This window comes from Carettochelys insculpta, chromosome 7 (assembly GCF_033958435.1).
Source record: "Carettochelys insculpta isolate YL-2023 chromosome 7, ASM3395843v1, whole genome shotgun sequence".
NCBI classification, from domain to species: Eukaryota; Metazoa; Chordata; order Testudines; family Carettochelyidae; genus Carettochelys; species Carettochelys insculpta.
In genome coordinates, this window is record NC_134143.1 from 2,704,698 (window position 1) to 2,722,375 (window position 17,678).

General features: G+C 54.1%; 2 non-coding genes across 2 annotated transcripts; both read left to right on the forward strand.

Annotated features, from left to right (window-relative positions):
• Positions 1–8,462: 8,462 nt before the first annotated feature.
• On the forward strand, positions 8,463–8,534 carry TRNAP-CGG (transfer RNA proline (anticodon CGG)). The gene has a single exon. It is a non-coding gene; the product is annotated as a tRNA-Pro (tRNA).
• Positions 8,535–13,304: 4,770 nt separating this feature from the next.
• TRNAP-UGG (transfer RNA proline (anticodon UGG)) lies at positions 13,305–13,376 on the forward strand. The gene has a single exon. It is a non-coding gene; the product is annotated as a tRNA-Pro (tRNA).
• Positions 13,377–17,678: the final 4,302 nt, after the last annotated feature.

A 17,678-nucleotide genomic window follows, 5' to 3' on the forward strand; every position in this document is an offset into this window, starting at 1 on the left:
ACTGGAAACGCTCCTCTTGACGCAACCTAATATGCCATTAGCCTTCTTGGCTACAACGGCACAGTGTTGACTCTTGTCCTGCATCTCGTCCACTACAACTCCCAGGTCCTTTTCTGCAAAACCACAACAGAGCCAGTCGGACCCCAGTCTGTAACAATGCTTGGGATTCTTCCAGCCCAAGTGCAGGACTCTGCACTTGTCCTTATTGAACCTCATCAGATTTCTTGCAGCCCAGTCTTCCAATTTGTCTCAGTCACTTTGGACCCTGACCCTACCTGACCCTACCCTAAAGGAGGAGGGGGTGGATGACGGTAAAGAAGAGGTTTCCAATTTAGCAATTTTAAAAGTGAATTTAAAAGCAAACAACTGCAACACCACTGAACAAATGGCCACGAGCCTCCAAATTAGTTCCAAAATTATTCTCACAGGACAGGTAATGACACTGACCCATTTCAATAACCTCTCTCTCGAACAACGGAAGAGAAACAGACACCAGCTTGTCTCAGTCATTTCTCTTCTCTCATGTTTTATTTCTATCTATTATCAGAGCGACAATGCAGGATGAGAGAAATCACCGTCCTCTTCAGCACCTCAGATGATTGGAACCAATCGTCCCTTCTGCTTCTGAGTCGAGTGTTTCCCCACAGGTAACAACTGAGAGCAACCCCGCAAAAAGAAAAGTGGGGAAATGAATGAAACCCACGTAAACGAACACACAGAAAACATTTAATGACACTTACCAATTTCCGTGTGTCATTTGCCTGCAGATGGAAGAGACACACACACACAATGGTTGTTAGGGGTTTCCCACTTCCTACGTTTAATTTCCCTTTGTTTGCGCCACACCAGGAGGGCTGAGGAATTATTTCCACACACGCTCCTGCCGGAGCTCAGAGGAGACCAGTGGGGCCAAAGGTTTTCCACTCCTGCCCCCAACCTTTCCAGTAATGGAGTCGGTCTGTGCCCCTCCCACCTACTGAACAGCCGGCTCCATGGAAGGGCTTGGGAGGAGCAGAGCTACAACTGGGGCAGGAGCTTGACTGGGCTGGGGGCAGAGTGGGAGTAGGTGGAGCTCCTTCCCCACCCCCACGTGAGCTGGTTTAGCCCCCAGCTTTCCTCCATGTACCCCTAGGAGGTGGGTCCCACCCTTTGGGGATCACGTGACTCGCGGAACTCGTCGTGCCTCCTGCCCTCACGCGCTGGGACTGTTGCTGAACTGCCCGTCAGCTTTTCAGATCAGCTTTTAGTGTGAAATTCGTCTGGTTTAGTCTTTCCCCACATTTTACACAGTTACACTGAAAACCAACCCGCACCTCCAAAAAGAATGCTGAGAATAAACCACCGTGTCAGCAACCCCACAGCAAAGGGATTCTCTCGGGCCCATTCGAAACGTTACATTGAATGCAAAGAGCTCCACACGGGTAAACAAACTCCCACGGGAGGATCCAATTTTGTACAAAGCTTCTCAGAGGAAGGAGAACAACACGGACGTATTTCTTCATTGAGTTTTTCTGAAATTAAAGCGAAACAAATATTCCATCTGTAACACTTACGTGTGTCTGTTACGCATTCCCCTTCCTTCTGTTCAATGGGTCTTTATAGTCAATACAACAATGAAGACAGTTTTCCAAACTGACTGAATGTTGAACGAGACTGAACCGAGGTGAACCAGAAAAATAGGATGGACTTGGAACAGGCTTGCTTTGAACTAAACCTCACAGATATTGGGAGGGGTGCTCTTTTTTGGCACAACTAAATCCATGCTTAAGGTCTGAAAACTAGAAGAAAACATTACTGGAAAGCATACAAAGTGTCACCCTTTTTTTGATAAAACAGTGAATTAAGAGTCCCAGAGCGATGAAGCAAAATAGGGTAGAATTCTCGTTCTTAAAATTTATTCACAAAAGTGTCAACAATCCTCTTTTAAAAGAAACCCAAAATAGAAACTAACTTCATCACAGTAACTGTGTTTTTGAAAACTACGATTGTTTAAATAAAGCATGGACATTTTCCTGTAGTTTCAAACAAACTCATAATTGAATTAAGGACCTGAACGATGCTGGGTAAATCTGCTTGTCAGTTTCTAATTGGGATGTGCACAATATCTCAGCTGTTGCAAGGGTTAGTGAGAGCATCACAAGAGAAGTGTATTATGACCTGCCCACGCCCAGGAGAGGGAACTGGGCAGTGTTTCTTTCTGTACGTCTCATTGCTGACTCCAACGGTAACTGTAATGGCAAAACTTGCTTTTGGAACAAATAAGTGGTTGAATGAATCAACCTGAGTGTGTTGGACCCAGGTGTGTGCCATGCTCACCCCACAATTAAAGAGAAGACTAACATAATAGTGAACCAACTGACCAGAGCCACTCACTTTCCATGGTCTCAGACTCTTAATTCACTTCCCCTCCTAGAGCCCTTCTAGGTAGCTTTTAACTTGCTCAGAGTCTCCAACAGCGCAACTGTTCTCTGGGAGAAACCACTGACTTGTCCTTCCAGTTCAGGAGAAATCTCCTGTGGGGGCTGGAACTTCCCCGTCTCACACCTGGACAGACACAACGTCAGATGGCGATGCTGTGTTAGTGACTCGGTTCTTCAGTCCTCGCCAGTGAGTCGCTGCTCTAGTGGGCCGGGAGTTAGAATTCCTCTGCCTCTCCCAGCCTGAGAGCAGGTGCAGCACAGCCCATGGCCGTGCAACAGTCCCCTCACGGGTCCCATTAATGTTCTAGAAATACGGCCTGGAGAGAGCAGCTCTGGGGACAGAAGGGGAATTGAGTCTCCATGGCCCATTCGCTCCTTGGCCTCCAGGCTCTGAGGGACAGGCGGTTCCCACGGGAAGTGCTGTGCAAATCTTCCCACTCGGAACTAGACTGAGACACCAACTCCCTCCTCTGCAGCTCGTTCCGCACACATCTCCAACAGCCCCCAGGGGGGACAGACTCAGCAGCACTGCTGCCCTGGGCTGAATGGTCCCCAGTGCCCGGCAGTGACAGGGCCAAAGTCGCTCCAGATAGTCCTGAGGCAGCTGGTCCCCCAGGGAGGTGACGCCTCCAGGAAATACTGGACGTCAGACTCTGCCACGGAGAGGAGAATTCCAGACTCTTCTGGGCCAGGCTGACACCCTCAGGCTGAAGATGATCAAGGATGTTCGTAGCTTGGCCATGACCCTCCCCTAACATCTTACTGTGGAGCGCTGGGGAAAGTCGGTGTAAACACCATCTCCAAGCTCTTTCCACACCCTGGGAGGTGTGAGGGGGAGTGAGAGCCACGTATCTGCTCAAGGTGCTTCTGACGTCCTGCAGGGGAAGGAGAGAAAAGAATCTCAGCCCCATCTGACACACACAGGGGATCCCAGGGAAGGGATTTTGCAAATATGGGGAAGAACGGCCCTGCCCGAGCCCCAGGGCCAGGGATTCCCTGAGCTAATGGGGGCTTTGCCACCTCTAATACCTCACTGTCTGTAACTCAGCAAAGCACAAGAGTCACTCACATCTCAGCAATGCACACCCTGAGTCACAGGGATACCTCCAACTGATCGACACCAGAGCTTCTGATTCAGGAGCCTCCCTTCCCTGGGTGGGGAGCTGGGATGTCTCTCCCCCACTCTCACCTGCAGGAATTCACTCGCTGGCTTCTGACACTCCCCCTCCATCTCACCGCTCAGCTCACTGAGACGGGAAATCTGCACCCAGAGTTTATTGACATTGTCAGTCTGGATCCTCACAACCTCCTCATCCAACTTCTCCAGCCGGGCCAGCAGGAGTTGCTCCTGTTCCTCCAGGAACTGCCACAGCTGCCGAAATTCAGCCACGATCGTCTGCCTCTCGGTTGTGTCTGCTTCTGTGTGAAAGTAGGGACAGGGCTGCTCTGAGGCGAGGATGGAGCCTGGGGCCCTTTCACGGGTAGCTGAGTGGGCAGGAGGGAGAACTTCCTTGAAAACCTGAGATCCGACCCCTAACTCTGCGCTGTGGGTACCAGGCAGGGGATTCTCGGCCAGCTCTCCCTTCGGCCCCTGTGATCTCCCAAAGGGAGGTTTCCACGTCTGTCCTGGGCAGTGGATTATGCTGTTCATGGGCTCTGGGAATTCAGACCCAGAGCAGCAGGAGGCAGCACTCAGCACCACACAGACAGACGCAGGGAGAACAAAGGAACAAACACAAATGAGCAGACCCAGCGCACAGCTCTTCAGGGGGACATTCATTCACTGGAGAGGAGTCCTGGGAACGCCACCAGGGCTGGGCGTTAACTCCTCCCCTGCAATGGAGTCGCAGGGCTTGTCTGCACACGGCTGTCCCCCAGCAATCCATGAACCTGGAGAAGCTCACTGGGCCACCTTCACCAAGGCCACACAGGAGTCTGCTTCCACATGCACCTCCCACTGCCAGCCCCTGCCAGGTGCTAACAACAGGCACTTACCAGGTACTCCCGGCTCCTCCCCCTCCTGTCGCTTTGTCTCAGCAGCTTTTCTCTCACTTCTCTCCGAGTCTTCACCCGGGCCTGGATTTTTCCCTGAGGGGACACAAAGGATGGGGAAGGTTTCACTCTGGTTGAGAGGGGGGTGGAGCTGGGTGTTTTACCCCCAGAATCCAAGGTTATGTTCCTCCTATTCACTTTGTGACAGCGAGACTCCCAAGGAGATGGCACTTTATGAATGCAGCCGGGGAGCGCGTCCTGTTCAGACGTGCTACACAGTCAGGTTCAGTCTTGTTAATAACTCCAGAGAAATCGCAGTTCCCACCAAGCTTTATGGGTCGCTATGAATAGCTCAGTGGCACAGCACGTAACAGGACACGAGTCACACGGGGGTGATGCTACGAGCCTGTTTTTGAGGAGGGTCAAGGAGGAAAGTGACACAAATCCCAGAAGCCCCCAGGGTTCCCGTAGGGTTTGCACTGGAGCCCTGCAGCCCTGGGGGTTGCACTGCTTGGACAGAGCTGGGCTGACACCAGGACAGACCCCATGAGACAGCAGGAGCCCATTCGACTGGTCTGGAGCTGCGCAGTCCCAGCTTTGTGGAGCGCTGGCCCTGTCCGGGCAGGACTCAGCACCATCTGTGGCTTTGTCCATTGAAAAAGAGCCAGGAGGCGGATGAGGCTGTTGGAGGACACCAGTGAGGTGGGAGTGGGGGGTTGTCCCCACACAGAGCAATGCAGGCAGGGGAACCATGACCAAGGGGAAATGGCCCCTCACAGGGTGACTAACAGGTGAGAATGGACCCAGATCAGCAGGGATGGGGACGTCCTGTGTCCTGGGGATGCCGCAGCGGCCATCCTAGTTAAACAGACTGACTTGCGTAAGGAACAGTCGGGGTTTGCCCCAGGCCCGTCCTACCCGCTTCCAGTGTAATGCCCTCGGGGCAGGAGCCTCTGCCAATTGCCCGGTGCGATCCCGGCAGCAGTGCATTGTGGGAGATGTGCAAGGGCTGCCTGGTGGGACGAAGGGAACCACGCTGGCCGGTGCTTGTCCACGCACACACGAGCACAGCTCAGACTGGCACCAGGCAGCCCCAGCCTGGCGCTGGTTTTGTACACTCCAGTCTGATCCTGGCAGCACCTGCCAGACCTGCGCTGTCTGCAGCCCTGTTGTGGGGGGTCTCAAGGCACTTGGGGACCACACAGCACTCAGCCCAGTGACCTCCTCTAGTGCCGGCCACAGCGCCTGAGTTTAACCCCTCCTGGAGCAGCGCAGGAGTTCAGCCTCCAGTGGGAACCTCCTCGCCCTGCTGGGCCTGAGGCCTTTGGCAAAGGGTCTTTTCTGGCTAATGCACAAACTTCTTCTTCTTCGAGAGGGGGGCTGATGCTGAGGTGGCAGCATGGCCTAGCGGTTAGGGCAGTGTCCCCCCCCAAAGCTGAGCACTTGGGTGGCCACCCAGGAGAGGTTCAGGTGCTGGCCAGCTGATTAGCAGAGCACCCACAGACACCCACAGCCGGCAGCCTGTTTTCACGGGTGCTGCACACCCACAGGTACCTTGGTGCACTTGGAGAGAAAAATTAGAAGGAGACTGATTAGGCCCCTGCCATGAGACCCGGCAGAGTTGGCTTTATGCTGAGCTTGGTCCCTGACCTGCAGCGTGATCCTGGGAAACTCACTGCCCTGCTGTGAGCCTCAGTTTCCCTTCCCACCCTTTGTCTTCAGCATTTGAACTGAACCGCTCAGGGCAGGGATTGTCCCTCACTGTGTGTTGCACAAAGTCCAGCTCTCCTCAGGGTCTCTCACAACTACTGAGATGGAAACACAGGTAATATCAGGAAATTCTATGATATAAATCACTGATAGCAACTCCAGTTCCCAATGTCCTCTCCTCCAGCCCAAAGGCAGCTCTCTGGCATAAACCACCCCCCAGCCCTTATGAGTTAGCCTCACTGTCCGTTAACCCCTTCCCCTCGGTGCCAAGTGGCCCCAGTTCCCCAGCGGGGGCTGCCCTGCAGAAGGGTTTAGTACCTCACAGGAAGTGCCCCACACCAGCTCTCCTTTGACACTGGAGAGTTTGCCTCTGTTCCCGCACTGAGAGATCCGTTATTTCCTTACAGCCTCTCCTGTGCCAGGAAGGCTTCACGGGCTGAATGACGAGTGCGTCAGGAAAGTGCCAATCAAATTAGCCAGTGATTCGATTTAAATGTAAGACTGAATTTCCCGCCCTTGTGCTCCTGGGCAGCCTCCTCTGTGGGCAGCACCGTGTGAGCGCGGTGAGCCCAGGGTCCGTCACAGACCACACAGATGGGGCTTTGATCCTCTTCACAGAAGAGTTTCAGAGCCTCCTGGTGCTCCCCACACACCCCGTCCCCTCCGGCTCCCTTCACTGCCCTCAAACTCAGCCCTCTGAGCAGTTCCACTACGTTTGCAGCTGCCTGTTGGGCCGGAGGTGTCTCTGCCACACAGTCTCTCTGCACTGAGGGCAGGAGGTGGCTGGATCGGGCCCCCCACCAGCACTGGCTGAGGCAGGCTGGGCAGAAGTTGTACCACACTCTGTAATCACGGGGTCCTTGAAATGCTCCAGACAGACGGGACATGTCGCTTCCTCCTGGAGACTTTTCACAGGGCTCACTGCATCCCTGGCTCCCTCTGGGCTGGGGAACAGGACTAGTTTCAGCTTCCTCAGTTCAGACTAGGCCCGGCCTGCAGCAAATACTGGGCATTCCCCTTCCCGGAACTGACTCGGCTCTTGGCTAGAGTGGGCAGAGCCAGCTGGTGTCATTGCAGCCCTGGGGGCTTTGGGGAAAAGCCGACCACACTTGGGCGCCCAGCCTGCAATCTGCCACTTGTGCTGCTGTGGCAGGTCACTGGGGCTGCACCTGGACACCAGAATCCCCCACTCCTGATAAGCTGCCAGAGCTGGGTGTGTCTAAGGGGTGATATTCAGCCCTAGGCAGAATTCAGTGAATTTAATCCATAGTTCTGACAGAATTAATATTTACAGTATTTTACATTTATCTCCTGACACGCTCCCAGCTGCAAAGGTTTTATCCATTTCAATGGGCAGAGCCGTGGGAAGCTCTGCATGGTAGGAGGTGAAACAATCCGGTGCTCAGACAGTAATTACTGAACGGCAGCAGACACCCACTCCAAACTCCAAACTTTGTAACCGTAAAAACCAAAACTGTCAAGAGCACATCTGGAACCCTCAGAACTCCACAGCCTGAAATCCAACTCTGCCAAGGGCTCCCGTCGCCTCATTCCTCTGGGCCCTGTCTGTGCCCTTCAGTAATTCCAAACTGGAATTTCAGTTTCTGGAGTGAAATGGATATTTACTGGCATCTACTGATCACAGAATCATAGAGTTGTATGATCTTATGATATGACCTTATGATCATAGAATCACAGAAAAGGATCAGAAAGGCAAGTGGCCTTATAGTGGCCAAAGCCAAGTGCAGCAAAGCCCAACACCCAGGTAGCACTGGGAGTGGAACGTAGGGTCTCCTCTTTCCAAGGCACCTGCTTTAACCAGCTAATTCATAGAGCCCGTCATCATCAACAACAGCCATGAGCTCAGCGCCCGTTGCTGCCCGACGCCTCCCTCACGATTTCCTTCCATCTTTCCCTGTTCAGTGCGGAGTGGCTCAGTTTGTGTAGACGACCTCTGCACCCATCCACTGTGTCATCTACCCAATCTCTGTGGGCTCTGCCTCTCCTACAGAAACAGTCTGTTACTGCAAATATCAGGGGCGTGATTGCTGGTTCATTGTTCATTCTGCAGATCCACCCAAACAGCTGTAACTTCCATTGTGTAACCTCCTGGAGCAGGGTCTGTTGGGGGTATCTTCCTGTATAATTCCTGGATATGTTCCTGTGTTTTTCTCCCACACTGTGTCGTTTGTGAACTGTCCAGAGTGTGAAGTTGGTTTCTTGCTTCAGGACTGTGAAGACAGCTTGGAAATGCCCTTGGAAAGGTGAATTTGGGAGCAGCACTTAGCCGAACACTGGCTGTTTGCTCAAATCTGGGTGTGGAAAACATTTTTCCAGGGGGGCTTGTTGGTCTAGGGGTATGATTCTCCCTTCGGGTGGGAGAGGTCCTGGGTTCAAGTCCCAGACAAGCCCTCCTTCTGCCTTTTTATGGTAACGTACATGGGCAGTTGAGGCCCCAAATCCTCACACCTGCTTTCTTCTTCCTTTGCTCACTGCAATGGATCAGGGACTTGCCACTGGATGGCTCAGCTCTGTGAAGATGAGGCTCTGCCAGTGACTCCACCCTTCATGCCAGAGGTCACTTTCACAGCCCTGAGCAGAGGAACAAACAGGGCACGTCTCCACAACTCCCTCCTTTGGGAAGGGGCAGGGCAATGAGGGACTTTGGCAGATGCTAATGAGGCGCTGACATGAATATGCAGAGACTCATTAGCATAATGGTGGACATGCAGTTTGTGAAAGTGCCGCTTTGGACGTGCAGGCTGCACACGCAGATTGGGGCCCCCCGGCTCCCAAAGCCCCTCTTCACAAACAGCTGCTGCCAGCGCTGGAAGCTCCCGAGAAGTGGAACCTTCATTTGAGCACTTGGAGCTCTGTAGAAGTGCGGGGGGGTCACTGGTTTGCTCACTGGGCCCCGTCCCCTCCACACTCCTCGCTCGGCCTCCTCCCTCTGAGGCCCCACCTGTGCTCTCCCCTCACTCCCGGTTCACCTCCTCCCATCCCTGCTCTGCCTCTTCCACTGCAGTCTGCCTGCTGCTCCCACCTCTCCTCCCACCGGCCCACCCATCTGCTGCTCTCTCCCCTATTCCCCCCAGGCCTCCCCACCTGCTGCTCATGGCTCTCCCTGCCCTACTCCAGGGGCTGCCCACTGCCCAGGGAAGCCCCAACATTACATGGCGAAGGACCCCTGTTTAGCCTCTCCCTTAGCCTGAGCTGGACACAATTTTGCCTCCCTTTGTAGCGTGGGCTGGAGAGCCTGGCCTGTTAGGGAGCATTTGGGCGGACGGTGGAGGCAGGAGAATGACAAGCATCAGCTCAACCCCTTGGGGAAAAAGGGTCAAGCAGAGAACCCTGCCCTGAGCCTCTTCTCCAGGCACTGGGGAAGGTGACTTGCCAGGCTGGGTCCAAGTCCTTTTCAGACCCGGGTGTGAGACGTAGATGGGGGGAAGAGGTTCACAGGGCCCGGACATGCTGGGTCCTCCTCTCACCTGCTCCCTACAAGCTACTCAGCCTTTTTTTCTCTCCAGACTCTCAGTTGTCACCTGAGGGACGACAAGCCACAGATGACGGTTGGCCAACATGGGATGGGAAATACCCACCTTCGCATGAGTAACACCCCACCCTTCCCAACTGAACTGGAGTGAAACTCCCAAGGGGCCCTTTGGAAAGGAGCCCTGGGCAGCTGCAGGGACATTGTGGCCCCTGCAATGAGACGAGGGTCAGGACAACTATATACGGGCAGGGGAATTGGCTCAAACAGCAGGGCAGGAAAGGTTCACGTGTAAGTGAGGCGATGGTGGTGGTGTGACAGTTTTGCGTCTTGTTTGTGTCGTGACAAACCCCAGGTGGTCATTCCTTAGCCCTGCCGCTCTGGCAATGAAGCCCTGAGACAGCCAAAGCTGGGCTCATTTGCACGTACATGGGGCAGCAGCCCCCTCCCCTGCCTGAGCAGGCCTGTGTCTGGTGGGGTCAGGAGGGGCTTGCTGCTCCCAGCCTTTGTAACATGGCCACCGGTGAGGGTGAGAAGAGATCATGATGGAATCTGTAGCAATGATCTCCTGAGCTTCCTTCCCCACCCGCCGATCCCTGAACCTGCTCGTCACACCCACTGACACATGGCTGGACAACCACCCACACGGCCACACAGACCCCTGCCCTGCTCTGCCTCACGCCAGCCTGTCTGGCTGCCTCCAGCCTGGGCTGAGCTCAGGGGACAGCTGGGTGAGCTGCCCTCCAGCTGTGACAGCATCGGGCCCCACGGGGCTGGGTCAGTATCACTGCACTGCTCAGGAGGGGGGATAATATTTACACCCCGAGTCATGGAGTGACACCAGCACATTTTCTAGCCCAGACCTGGCCGAAGAGTCACCCCCGCTTGGGAGTAAAATGTCTCCAGCTCCTCTGCCTGACAGGGTCCGAACACCAGCAGAGCTGGGCAGGCCCAGGCGGGGCTGGCAGGAGTCAGGTGGGGGCAGACAGCAAAAGCCTCCGGGAGGCAGGCACCAGGGCTCAGCTGGGTAAAGCGCCTGCCTAGCGCACAGGAGATCCTGGGCTCAGCTCCCAGTGGTGCCTGGGGACTGGCCGTCTGGGGCAGCTGGTGTTGCCCACTGCCGAAAGACAGACCTGGACCTTTGGTCTGACCCCAATGGAGGTTACGTGCAGTGACAACACCTGCTGAGGGGTCAGGGCTCCAGCACCCCACGGACAATCCTGTTCCTGTGGGAAAGGGGTAGGTCTGAGCTCTCGCAGCAAACGGCACGTGGGGGCTGCCTGACTGTGGGCGGCTCCTCCAGTGAGGCCAAGGCCCTGCTTTGTGTGTGTCAGAAAATGACCCCCCCATGGAATAACGACTGCAGCAGAAGGGACCAGTGTCTCGGCTCCACAGCAGCCAGCCCCAGGGAGAAATGCCGGGGGGTCCAGGGTAACACTTCACTCTGTCTGCGCCATTGTCACCAGCTGAACTCCCCATGCACTGTGTTGGATTCCAGTGCCCTGTACTGAGCCTGGCCTGAGTGACACACGGCCATGTCCCAGCCCCACAGCCCCAGCCCTGGCACCTGATTCAGCCGGCACAGCCCGGTCAGGGTGTCTGGGTGCAGTGTGGCCATGTGGTGACATTAGGGCTGCACTGCCATTAGCACACCCAGGCACCGGGCTCAGAGCTGGGGCAGCTGATTCCGGCCTGGGCTGCAGGGCTGTAAAATGCCAGGGGAGACATTTGGCTTGAGCCCAGCCTCTGAGACCCCCGCGGCGGGAGGGTCTGTGAGCCCAGGCTCCAGCCACAGCTCCAATGTCCCACTGCAGAGTTTAGCTCCATGGCATTTGCCCCCATGAGCCCAGGCAGATGCCCCCGGCAGCCATGTTCCAGTCAGGGGAACAGCAGAGATGTGTCTCCATTGCAGAGTGAGCACCCTGAGAGCACCTGGACACCCCACACTCACCACCGCCAGCGTCTGCAGTGGCAGAGAGAAGCAGCAGTGTCAGGGAGGGCTGCCCAGGCAAGGTGGCATGAGGACTACAGGGCTCTCTAGACAGACTCTCAAGTTCCAGAGCCCCAACCGACTGCAACCCTGCCCTCCAGCCAGCCAGAGCACAGCCCCAGCGCCACTCACACTGGAGGCAGCCGAACAGCTTTAGCAGAACACAGTGTCAGATGGGGGATAGAAGGTACATTTGGGGAAGGGGTCCTGAGTTTTGCATCCCAGCCCTGACGGCCACATCCTCTTGTGGGCGTGGCCTTAGTGAGGGGGAGGAGCCCCACAGTGGGTCTTTATGGAGGCCTGAAGGCAGTCACGGTCTCCTCTGCACTTCCACACATTGCAGCTATGTCAGTGACCCAGCCCAATCAGAGACTGAACTCCAGTCCACCTCATTCATCCACCATCAGGCCCAAACCCCTCTCTTAACAAGCATGTGGATGGCGAAGCACAACTATGACAGAGCCAGAGATTTGCAGCCAACCACCCCAGCACTTCGAGGTCCCACTGAGATTTCAACGCAGATTGCAGGAATGAGAACCCTGAGCGCTGCCCATTACCCTATGGGCCCTGCAGTTGTACTTTTCTTGGGAACCTGTGACTCTTGGCAGGCTGCTGCCATGTGCTCCTTGCCTCCCTCCAGCTGCTTCATCGCCTGCCCCATCTCTGCCTCTCTCCTCCTCCAGACATCAACCCCAGCCCTTCCCGCTGCTGACTGCAACTGGCTGTCGGGCCACATTTCTCTGACACCCTGAGAAGGATGAGAAAAGTCCATTCTTCCTTTACAAAAACCAGCTGGAGACAAATAACGGAGATGCAGAGATTGGAAAGGTCGGTGGTGATTGTAGAGCAATATCCGGCCAACAGAGGAGATAATAGCTCTGGCTGTGAATTCACAGGGTAACTGACATCCTCTCTGCACACACATTTACAAAGTGTGCAGACACCATGCGGCTGAATATGACACATTTGAAAGACTCTGAATGACCATCTGCCAAAACACGAGCAAGCTGCAGACTTTTGCAGTTCACAAAACCATCCCTGTTGCATGTATAGCACCATCACATCTAGCTCAGCAAATGTGTGAGAGCCCAGGCCCAGCAGCACAGAGGAGACCAAGAACCCACACCTGACTCCCTGCCAGCCCTAACACGTGGGCCTGCCCAGCTTTGCTGGTGTTTGGATCCTGTAAGGCACCAGAGTGATCTCAGCTTGTGCTGGGTTGAGTCACACAGACCAGGCAGGTAAAGGGGTGATGAAGGACTAAGCCCAGTACCACCAGTCCATCCAGCTCAGAGTGTGTGAATCTCACTCCAGGCAGGAGGGAGTGTGGGGAAGGTTTGGGAGGTGAGGTCAGGTGCAGTGGGTGTGAGAAATGATGATTGTTCTTCCTCCACAGCTGGGTTTGCTTTGCAAGGCCGAGTGTTGCTCAGAGTACAAAAAGTCTTGAGTTGAACTCCCTGATGCTGCCCCCAGAGAGTGTGTTTGCTGCTCTCCTTGACTTTGTGTTGTTCCCGACATTTTTCTCCCATTCAGAGTGGTTTGTGACCTGTTCAGAATGTGAAGTTAGTTTCTTGATTTGGACCTGTGAAGAGACCTTGGAAATGACCTTGGAAATCAGAAGTTTGATGCAGAACTTCTCAGAGCACTGGCTGTTTGTTCAAACCTGGTCCTGGAGCATATCCCAGGCATTTTTTCCAAAGGGGGCTTGTTGGTCTAGGGGTATGATTCTCCCTTTGGGTGGGAGAGGTCCTGGGTTCAAATCCCAGACAAGCCCTTTTCCTCATGCTCTCCCTGGGCAGCTGGTGGCCTTGCACTAATTCTGCCTCAGTTCATTTGCTCAGTGTGAAGCAGTAGTTGAATGGAACTGGATGGCTCAGCCCAGGCATTAACTCTGCCAGGATGAGGCCCCTGCCAGTGACTACACCCCTTCTCTTCAGTGTGGCAGCGCCTCTTGCTGGCAGAAACCACCAATGCCCATCTTGCAACTCAGCTGCCTTTTGGATAACTTGGCATTTCCCATCTTCTGAGTAAAAGGCCCTTCAATTCTCTGTCACTCCTACAGTGACCCAGCCAGTCCACTTGTTCCCTGCCACAGGCCCAATCTATGCGATGCCAACAGGGGCTGTTGGGGGAACCCAGGCCCACTCTCCTTCTGGTTCCAGCCCAGCAGGGACCCTACTCCAAGTACTTCTTGGCTTTTCCCTCCCAGCTCCCACTGCTCCTCCCCTGCATTGCTTCCTACAACTCCCCCTTCATTTGGCTCTACTGGCTATGAACCCTCAGCCTTTCAAGTGATGGCCATTTCCCAGCAGCCTCTGTGTTACTAGCATCCATCCTGCCTTTGCAGCCCCAGCTGCTCCCGCTGGCAATCGCTATGTGCTCCTCGTCATTTCCTCCAGGTGCAGCCTGGGCAGTGATTCCTTCACAAGCCTGTGCTGGGGGGATGCCCTGCCACAGTCACCGTCTGGTTTAGTTCACGCTCAGGACTCTGAGTTGTTCCAGTCTCTGCACGTGTTTTGTTGCTCTGGTTGGTTCTTGGGTTTGGTTCTTTTTTGAGGCCAAGCAGAGCAGCAGGGGACATGGCAGGCAGCTGTCCTAGGTAAGAAACCCCTCATCTTGCAGACCAGGACTGTAGCCTCTCTGGTAGCCCCAAGGTTAACTACGACATGAGCCTTTGGGGCAGGCGTCACTGCATGCTCGTCTCAGCCCCACCTTCTGACCCATGGCAGTGGGGCTGCTGTTAGCCTGGCTCACTCAGGTCTTGCTTTCAGGGGCTCTGGCCAACGCCTGCAGCTCAGGAACTGGGGCCTTTTCTGCTGCTGCATTGGTCACTTCTGCAGTTTCCTCTCTGTAAGGCTGTGCTGCTCCTGGGCTTGGGGCCTTTCTGGGGCTCCTGGCAGCTCTGCCCCAGCCTGGTGAATATTGCCTGCTGAGAGCCACGGGCTTGTCCCTGTGCCTGGGACAGGTCCCGCTGCTGCTGTCTGACTGTGATGGAGCCAAAGAGCTGTGAGCTTGTTCTGCACCATGAGGTCTTTGTGTGTCAGACTCCTGACTCCCCCAGTGCTGGCTCTGGTTCCCCTGCCCAGCACAGCCTGTGGTGAGCAGGCCCTGCATGTGCACGTCATATTGTGCCTCTGTGCGATCAATGGAGCAGAAATCTGAGCCTCGCAGGCTGGGAACTGACTGCAGCTGAGGGCTGGGTTTGCGCAGGGCTGGTACATTTGCAGAGGGAAACGTGCGGTGTTTAAATCCATTTCAAACATCTAGTGCAACCCCCCCACTTACTGGAGAGGGAGATGAAAATCTATTTCCTTTAAGGAAACCCCGTGAAAAGGAGCATTTGGGACCTCTTCAGCAGCAGTCAAGTTCATCACCACCTTGCTAGTCACCAGTGGAAAATGGTGAGAGTTTTGTTACGATGGAGAAGTAACTTGACCTCTCTCAGAAGGAGTGTGAATGTGACAGTCTGGCCAGCCCAGGAGTTCGTGGTGCCGGCCTCCCAAGCCTGTCCAGAAAAGGCTTAAGTTGCAGGTTGCCTGGTGTAATGGGCAACACTCACTCAGAATTGTTATCTGTGCAATCTTAGTTGAAAGCTCAGTGGGATCTCCTGGTACAGTGAGGGCTGGCTGTAAATCTCTGTCTGTTCAAGGGCTGGGCCTTTTTTATCCAGAGGCACACCTGAGTGTGGGACTTTTCCTCATGCTGTGTGAATGAGGCTCACTGGAGCTCCACCAAGAGTATCGCACCTTCAGAGGAACCTCCCGGAAATTGGCCCATATCCCCCACTGGTTCAAAGCCCTCCCCATGCACCAAGCCAAAGGGGAATTGGTTGCTGTGTTCACCTCAGCTGCTCTGAGGGAGGCTGTGGCTGAAACCCTCCTGCTCTCTCCTCCCACTCAGCCAGCCACTGTTTTACTAAGGGAGGGGCCCCTCCTAATCTCCACTACCTCCCCCCCACCAGCAGCCACCACAAACCTGGCACTGCACTGAGTTAGCTGCAGTAAATGATAGTAGTTGTCAGGCCACCATTTCCCACTGGTGTGGTCTGTCCCCTGGCTCAGCCACCCCCTCAGCCTGGCCCACTCTCCTCCTCAGCCAGCAGTTTAAACCTGAAACCAGCACAGCAGCCCCCGCAAACCAACACGCTCTTTCTTCTTCCTTTCCTTTTCCTCACGTAACCCTTCTATTTCTGCCTGGTGCTGCCAGAAGGGCCGGGCTCAACTCCTGGGGGGTTTCCTGTCAAGGGTACAACCAACCAGCTTCAGCCCCCACCCAGTGGCCTGGGACAATTTCACCCCCGAGCTGGGTGCCTGTAAGGCGGTTCTGCCCCCTCACAAGCGCAGAGTCTGAGATAGAAACAGCCTGTTTAATGACCATAACGTACCCCCAGGTTACAGTGACAGACGCAGTGTATCTAAGCAAAGAAGAGACAAACCCCCTTCACCCAGATCCCATCCCCATATGCAGTAGAACCCAGTCTCTTGCTGGGGCTCTTGTCCCTTTATCACAAACACAATTACAGGGCCTGCCTCCGGCAGTGCAGTCCAGAACCCAGAGCCCACACATACATCACCAGGGCAGTACAAGCTGTCCACTTGTCTGCAGCATCCTCTGGCTGCCTCCTGCCAGCCACTGGCCTCCAATCATCCACCACTTCTCCTTCCAGCCACCTGCCAGTCATCATTGTTACTCCCTTATCTATTATACTGCTGGGAATCATCCTGAGGTAGATCCCTCTGATTTCAGCTTTGTATGGCCTTAGGTGCTACTTTGTAATTTCAGCTCCCAATATTTTCTGTGGGGTTTTACAATTGCTATTCTATCCAGCTCTCCCTTTTAACAGGTGGGGAAAATTACTTAAGACAAGTTTACACTTTTGCAGCTAAAGCACAGGCAAGCTCAAGACACTCAAACAGCTGAGCAAATCAATGCCCCTCTTTGCTGGCTTTACAATGCTTTAAAACAGGGAGCCCTGTGTCATCCATGTCTTATGCAGCTACGGCAACTGCCCTGTCCCCGACAACAACCCAGAGCATTGGTGAGATCTCACGATTCCCACACAGAGTGTCAGCTTAAATTGTTATTTTACAACAACATGTTTACAATAGACCAAATCTCATGGCTGACTTGCTACCCATTAGGCTTTGCCTGAAAGGTATCACACATGCACACCTTTGCATTCTTATGCAAACCATCTCTGGGAGACACGTTCCTCCCAGCCTCAGGAAACCCCAGCCTCAGTAACCTTGCGTTCCTGCTGACACATTGCCTACACTCCCACTGTACCAACTGATCTGTTAACAGAAGGGAAGGAAGAAACTCAGGCACTGAGCCCAGCCCACCTGCTCAGAAGACAACCAGGCTGAGGCTTACACCAAGCCCTCTTTGCCACACCCAGAAATAGAGATCACTGAGAACCTGTTTTCACCCCCGGTGCAGCCACAATGCCTGCGGTGCAGGTCAGTCATCTTCTCCACTGGATTTTCCCTTTCTCTGAGAGGCGCAGGGGCTGGCTCCAAGCAGAGTGTTCTGGTGAGCTTTCGTGGGACAGACCCACTTCTTCAGACCAGAGCCAGAGCAGAACACACTCAATATTTAAGGCACAGAGAACCAAAAACAGTAATCAAAGCTGACATCTTCAAACTCTCTCAGACAAAGAGTTAATGGCCACAAAATGGACATCAAAACATTCCTGATTCCCAAACTAGTCAGTGTACATTTTAATGGAGTGGGCCATTCTGTTAATGACTTAAGAATTTGCATCTTATTGACGAATTTTTATTCCGATTTGGAAAAAGAGACTGCTCAGCTCTCTTTCTTATTCAAATTCAACACATTAACACGCGGTTTGAACCGGGATGCAAATTTTCTGGGATACTACAGTGGCTCTTTTGCATACTTGACTTCATCTAATTTTTGACTCCCCTCCCGCCCCGCCCCTCTGCTCTCTGATTTGCTGACCTTGATAATAAATTTTTCTGATTTGTCAACCTTGATTACTATTTTTGGTTCTCTGTGCCTTAAATATTGAGTCTGTTCTGCTGTGGCTGTGGGCTGAAGAAGTGGGTCTGTCCCA